Here is an 8,182-nt window from a genome sequence, read left to right on the forward strand (position 1 = left end):
TCTTTAAAACCCAACTGAGGGCCTGTTTGGTTCAACTTCTCAAACAGCCGGAAATGCAATTCAACGCTAGAAATATATTTCAATGTATTTCTTAATATTTCTTTTATGGTGTGTTTGGGAGTTTAGGCTTTATGTGGGAATGTGATGGAATGGAATGGTCATTCTCACTTCTCATTCCTTTCTATCAAACATACCCTTTTTTTTAAAGTTGGAATGTTCATTCTCATTTCTCATCAATTCCCAATTTATGTGGGAATGAGCATTCCCAATGAAATGATAGAGAATGAGCATTCTCACTTAAATGAGAATCAAGAAAATATACAATTTTAAAATACGTTCATTCTTACTTTATTTTATAAATTACACTCAAACGTGAGAATGAGCATAACTATTTCATTCTCACATTAATTCCATTTTATTCATTTTTCCATTCCATTCTCATTTGAGTTCATTCCCGCGTACCAAACGAGGCGTTAATGTTTTTCTTTTCTTTTTTTTTGGTTCCCAAGGAAATCATAGATGGGAAAAGTATTTTTGTAGTTTTCCTCATTATCTTTTGTTTGGTTCAAAACTTCTAAAAGCTAGAAATCTTATAATAACTTTTGATTTCCACAATTCCCTTTGTTTGATAGGCAACAATACATAAAGAGAAATGTACTATAAGCTCACCATGAAGAGATTACCAGCCTAAAAATTTAGCATTCCAACAGTAAGCTTTGGATTCCAACAGTCAAAAATATCAAGGCAACAGTTAAAAAAGCAATGAAGCCTGCCTTTGCATTCCAACGGTCAAAAAGCTCAAGGTAACGGTGAAAAAAAAAAGCAATGAAGTTTGCCTATAAAAGCTTGTAGCATATGAAGCTATCTCCAATCCATTGTTGCTTTTATTACCAATATGTGAAACAGGTAATGTTACATATATGACTTCTTTCTAAGGGTCTCAAACAATGGAGGTTCATTGCTTTTGCAATATACCAACACCGATGAAAATGTATAAGAATGGTGTGAACAAGGAGAGATATTTTTGGGGCCGCACCAAATACCCAAACATACAATACAAATTTTTTACGTGGCCTGACAATGAGATTGATATCAAGAAACGCAAGATAAAAAAGGAGCGAGTCTTTGTTCAAGATAAAAAAAGATATGAAAGCAAAAGATTTGAAGAGACAATTAAAGCTCACGAATCGTCAAATAGAATATTATAAAATATGTATTCTTATGTTTGTGATTTTTTGCATTTTTCTTGTTTTTGAAAATATCTTAATTTGTGCTTTAAAAATATAACGCAGAAATCCTATACGTTGAAGAATATGAAATCACATGTAGAAACCCATTTAAATATGTGGCAAATTGAATGAAAATATGTGATAAGTGTGTTCAGATATTTCTCATTTTACATCATTATAGTCTCAATGTTGGCTGCATATCTCATAATTTATTTTAACTGATCAATAAAGAACTGATCAATAAAGTGTGAGATTGCCACGCCAGTACATAGCTAGGATAATTATTGAATCATCAATGCACAATGCAATTATTGACCAAACTGTGAACATATAACTTTTGTATCAGATCTCAACGGGACATAGACGCAAGTACTCAAGGTAGTAAATGACAGTGATATCTCAAACCAAACACTTTAGAAATTTTTAAGTTCCATTTGCAAAAGAACTAATAAACAACAAACTTTATACACCACATCATAAGTTCCAAACCAACCATAATCAAGAGAAGGAAAAATAAGTAGAATAGATGATTTGATAGAAAAATTATCAACTACAAGAGCATCAAAAGTTAATCTTTAGGGAAAAATGCTTCCAGCCCTCAAAAGCCAAGAAAACGTGCTTCCCACCCCCAAGACTTTGTCAACGGGTGTTTTGCCCCCAAAAATAAAGAGTTTGTTCTCTGAGCCCCCAAAACACAAAACACAAGAGATTAAAATATGTGAAGATCATAATATCATTCTCTCTCTCTCTCTCTCTCTCTATCATGATGTACTGAGATGATAGTTAAAATGACTGACGTGGATTATTTTATTATTTTTATTGTTGATGAGGGGGAACTAACTATTTGTATTGGGAGATTATTAAAGTTAGGGGTTAATTGTTAAGGTTACGATTTAATTGTTAAGGTTACGGGTCAATTGTTAATGTTATGGATCCCTTCTCTCTCTATATATATATATATCATGATGTTACTATGATGATCTTGAAATGATTGAAGGGGGTTATTATTTTATTTTTTTTGTTTTTTATTATTTTTATTGTTGATGAGGAAATTAATTATTTTTATTTGTATTGGGAGATTGTTAAGGTTACGGGTTAATTGTTAAGGTTATGGGTCAAGTGTTAAAGTTATGAGTTTAATTGTTAAGGTTACGGGTCAATTGTTAAGGTTATGGGTTTAATTGTTAAGGTTACGTGTTTAATTGTTAAGGTTACGGGTCAATTGTTAAGGCTATGGGTTTAATTGTTAAGGTTACAGGTTTAATTGTTAAGGTTACGGGTCAATTGTTAAGGTTACGAGTCAATTGTTAAGGTTACGGGTTTAATTGTTAATGTTACGGGTCAATTATTAAGGTTACGGGTCAATTGTTAAGGTTACGGGTTTAATTGTTAAGGTTAGGGTAAATTGTTAAGGTTACAGGTCAATTGTTAAGGTTACGAGTTTAATTGTTAAGGTTACGGGTTTAATTGTTAAGGTTACGGGTCAATTGTTAAGGTTACGGGTTTAATTGTTAAGGTTACGAGTCAATTGTTAAGGTTACGGTTTAATTGTTAAGTTTACGAGTTTAATTGTTAAGGTTACGGGTTTAATTGTTAAGGTTACGGGTCAATTGTTACGGTTACGGGTTTAATTGTTAAGGTTACGGGTCAATTGTTAAGTTTATGAATTCTTTTTCTCTCTCTCGAACCTTAACAATTAAACCCGTAACCTTAACAACTGACTCATAACCTTAACAACTGACTCATAACCTTAACAATTAAACATGTAACCTTAATAATTAAACCCGTAACATTAACAATTGACTCGTAACCTTAACAATTGACCCGTAACCTTAACAATTAAACCCGTAACCTTAACAATTAAACCAGTAACCTTAACAATTAACCTGTAACCTTAACAATTAAACCCGTAATCTTAACAATTAACTCGTAACCTTAACAATTAAACCCGTAACCTTAACAATTAAACATGTAACCTTAACAATTGAACCGTAACCTTAACAATTAAACCCTAACAATTGACCCGTAACCTTATGTCACGCCCCGCTTCCCAAAATACTGGGAAATCAGAACGTGAACAAGTCCGCGACGTATTCGATTGAGAAGAAATAATATCATCATTTTTTTCCTTTTCTTCTCAATCCAATACGCTAAGCGTCAAATACATAAATCTCAATCACAGGTCCCCGATCACAATAGCAAGAATAGAAAGACAATCCAGAATAAGAAATAAACATATCATCCATAGTGAATCATCCCAGACATAAATATGGGTTCATCATACCCTTACTACAACAACAGTTCAACTAGGAAATAAGAAATACATAGTCCATAAAAGGAAATACTAACAAAATAACCAAATCTGTCACCAAACTAAAGAAAATACTGCAAGAGTGCTCTATTAGCTACTACAGAAAAGAAAATGCGTCTAGGCTTCAGTTTGTTCTTCCACTCCATCAGAAGGACATTCCGGCTGAGCATACACTGTACGTCAGCGCGTGCATGGCACACGGCAAGATCTCACATGAACAAATAAAACGGTCTAATGTTCCATGCTACGATAATAATAATAATAATAACAAAAAGATAATGATACATGCAACTGAAATCTAATGGTAACATACAACTATGTGAATACAGTGGCTGGGTCGAATACTAACCAACCTAAAACTCAGCGGTCCACATCTCACACAGAGTCAACGCTCCTGTCATCGGATAACTGGCTGTTCACAAATCCCCTACGTGCATCCAATACCGCTACACGAATCGGTCAGGACTACACGCAATCCGATTTCGGCCTGGTCCGAACTCAAGCAGAACTCGGGTGACTACACAAATTCACTGACTAAAGTGACTACACGAATTCACTTTAGCCCATCAAACCAACCCCAGTGACTACACGAATTCACTGGCGCGAGCCTGGAAGATACATCAACAGCTATATCCGATCACATGAACATTAACTTCCCCATCCCAACTCTTCTCGTTTTTCTAAGTCAACACAACACATGTCTTTAGGTCTTATTCATGTCACACAGGTCACTATAGTCATAAACTCCTAACGGTTCTCAATCACAACAAGGAACAATCAATGCAACTAATCATGTACAATAGTATCATAGCATATCAGATAATCAAGACTAAGAATTTGAATCATAAAATTGTTCTAAAATAATCTTTTGAAATAATAAAGTTATTTACTTAAAAATAATCCCTTTTTCAAAATAAGTTATTTTCTCACTATATTAATTCTAAAAATAATCTTTTAAAAATAATAAATTCATAAATTCAAAAATAATCTTTTTATAAGATAAATTCTTATTAATTCAAAATAGTCTATTTTCCCAAACATAATTTCTTTTTAAAAATATGTCATTCTACACGAAGGGCTACGCACCGGCGAAGGAATCGACGGAAACGGAGGTCGGAGTTGGCCGGAAAACGCGCGCGAAGTTGGCTCCGAACTGCAGTTTTCTGCAGTGAGCTCACTGATTCGAGCTTGCCGGCGGCGGGCTCCTGGGGGTTATTGGCGGCGACTGAGGAGGCTGGGTTGAGCTCGACGACGGCGGCGAAGAGCTCAGGGCGGCGGCGAACTCAGGGGAGCAGCGGCGAGCGGCTGGAGTGGAGGTCGACGTCGGAGCTCGTGGAGGCGGAGCTGGGCACGGCAACGGTCGGCGTTCGCTGGCGACGGCGAAGCTGCGGCAATGGCAGGGGAAGGCAGCGGGTGGCAGGGCGAGGTCGTCGGCGTCGAGGGCTGTTCGTCGGAGGCGGATCGGCGTCGCTGGGGTGCGCTCGTCTCAGGCGGAGCTCGCGGCGGCCATGGAGGGGGTGGTCGAGCTGGGCGAGGGTAGAGGGTGGTGGAGATGGTGTTGACGGTGGTGGAGGAGGAGCTCGGAGGTGGGGAGGTCCGTGGCTGGAGGGAGGCGGTTGAGGTGTGGGCGGTGGTCGGAGGTCAGCGGCACGGTGAGGGGCTGGGATGAGCTCGGAGGAGGGTGGAGGCGTTGGCGCGGCAGGATGAACGGAGGAGGAGCACGAGGTGATGCTGGGTGTTCGCCGACGACGTGCTCAGGCGGGTTCGGATCTGGTGTGGGCTTCGGTGGTGAGGAGAGCGGGGAAGAGAGATATGAGGAAGAAGGGGGAGCTGGAGTTGGGATTTTGTAGAGGAAGAGAGGGAGAGAACTGATGAGGGAGAGAGAGCCGTATTAGAAATTTACGGTCATTACATCCTGCCCCCCTTAAAACAAATTCCGTCCTCGGAATTAAAATAATAGTGATGTATAAAGATCCCAAGGACAGAGATATGGAAAGAGATACTCACTCAACACATATAGAGAATGATTCAAAATAACTGCATATTCATAAGCAGGGGAGAAAGTAAGACAAGAATAATACAGGATAAAGTACAAGATGTGACAACTAAGATTCAAGAAACAGATGAGGGTATCGTTGTCTCATTTCAGACTCAGTCTCCCAAGTCGACTCGCCAGGAGAATCTGGGTGCCACATCACACGAACGAGCGTGACGGTCTTGTTCCGGAGAGTCTTCTCCCTTCGGTCTAAAATCGCCACAGGCTGCTTTTCGTATGTCAAATCAGATCGCACCTCAATCTCCGAGAAATCTACGACATGACTCGGATCTCCAGCGTATTTTCGCAACTGAGAAACGTGGAATATGTCATGCACTCCAGCCAGGGCGGGTGGTAATGCAAGTCGGTACGCCACTTCTCCAACTCTCTCTAATACGTCGAAAGGTCCCACATATCGCGGGCTCAACTTCCCACGCCTTCCAAAGCGAATGGTGCCTCGGTTGGGGGAAATCTTCAGGAATACATGATCTCCTGGCTGAAACTCTAAATTCCGGCGCTTCGCATCTGCCCAATGCTTGAATCTGTCATGTGCTATGCGAAGTCGCTCCCGAATGATCCTGACTGCATCAACTGATCTCTCAATCAACTCTGGCCCAAAAATCTCTCGTTCACCAACGTCGTCCCAACTCAACGGAGAACGACACTTCCTGCCATATAGTGCTGCAAAAGGGGCCATTCCAATACTAGCCTGGAAACTATTGTTGTATGCAAACTCCACCAAATGCAAGTGATCTTCCCACGATCCATGAAAATCAAGCATACAGGCTCTAAGCATATCCTCCAAAATCTGAATGGTCCTCTCCGACTGCCCATCGGTCTGGGGATGATAAGCTGTGCTGAAACTGAGACTGGTCCCAAGACTCGCCTGCAAACTCTTCCAGAACTCTGAGGTAAATCGGGTATCACGATCCGAAACGATGCACACTGGAACTCCGTGCAATCGTACGATCTCCTGCAATACTAGAGATTTACTAACACCCTTGGAAAGGAACTCATCGAACATATAGAGATAGATATTTTACCTCCATGTATCTCTGAGCAAGATGCTCCGTCGACTGTCCCACTCGGAAAGGAATGAAGTGAGCCGATTTGGTTAATCGATCTACGATCACCCAAACAGCGTCATTTTGTCTAGTGCTCCGAGGTAAGCCAGTAACGAAGTCCATGGTAATATGTTGCCACTTCCATTCCAGAATAGGTAATGGCTGTAATAGACCTGCGATACGCTGATGCTCTGCCTTCACCTGCTGACATACAAGACACTTCGCCACACTACGAGCTACATCTCTCTTCATACCACGCCACCAAAAGTTCATCTTCAGATCCTTATACATCTTCGTGCCTCCAGGATGAATAGAATACGGTGAGCTATGAGCTTCCCGTAATAACTCCTCTCGAATATCTCCTCCTGGTACACAGATACGACTCCCAAATCGTAAGGATCCGACCATCTGCGTTGTCTCATGTTGAGCTCCTTCTGAGTAAAAATGTACTTCAAGCTCTTGTGATCCGTAAACACTTTCACTTGCTCTCCCAACAGATAATGCCTCCAAAGCTTAAGGGCAAAAATCACAGCTGCCAACTCCAAGTCGTGGGTAGGGTAATTCTGCTCATGCTTCTTCAACTGGCGAGAAGCATACGCTACCACATGACCATCTTGCTGAAGAACGCATCCTAATCCTCTACCTGATGCGTCGCAAAACACCTCAAAGTTCCCGCCCCTATTTGGTATCGTCAAGACTGGGGCTAAAATCAATCGAGACTTTAACTCCTCAAACGCCTGCTCACAAGCGTCGGACCAGACGAATTTAATATCCTTCCTCGTAAGACGCGTCATTGGTTCTGCAATCTTCGAGAAATCCTTGATGAAACGCCGATAATATCCAGCTAATCCCAGGAAACTCTTAATGTCGGACACCGACTTAGGGGTAGGCCAATCCTTAACAACAGCTACTTTATCTGGGTCCACATATATGCCATCTCCTGACACCACGTGTCCTAGAAATGCAATGCGGTCCAGCCAGAACTGACACTTACTATACTTGGCGAATAGCCGATGCTCTCTCAAGGTCTTCAGCACGTACCGCAAATGCTCCGCATGTTCCGCTTCATCCTAATTGGTCGAAGATATCATCAATACGGGGAAGTGGATACTTATTCTTCACTGTCACAGCATTCAACTCCCGATAGTCGATGCACATCCGCTTGGATCCATCCTTCTTACCCACAAGCAACACAGGCGCTCCCCAGGCCGATACACTAGGTCGTATCAAGCCTCTCTGCAAAAGATCATCCAACTGAGTCCGAAGCTCGGCCAACTCAGCCGGTGGCATACGATAAGGAGTCTTAGAGATCGGAGCAGTTCCAGGCTTCAAATCTATGGAAAACTCAATTGTTCGATCCGGTGGCAATCCGTAAATATCGTCGGGAAACACATCTTCAAATTCCTGAACTACAATTAGCTTCTCGGATTCCACTTGCATCGCAGCTAACGTCGCCTTCTTCGGTCTAGCTCTAAACTCCACAGGTCCGACCGATGTGCTACCACTAGTGAACTCAAATCTCGGGTGATCCGGTATCTCGAAT

This window comes from Asparagus officinalis, chromosome 3 (genome assembly GCF_001876935.1).
Source record: "Asparagus officinalis chromosome 3, Aspof.V1, whole genome shotgun sequence".
Classification (NCBI taxonomy): domain Eukaryota; kingdom Viridiplantae; phylum Streptophyta; class Magnoliopsida; order Asparagales; family Asparagaceae; genus Asparagus; species Asparagus officinalis.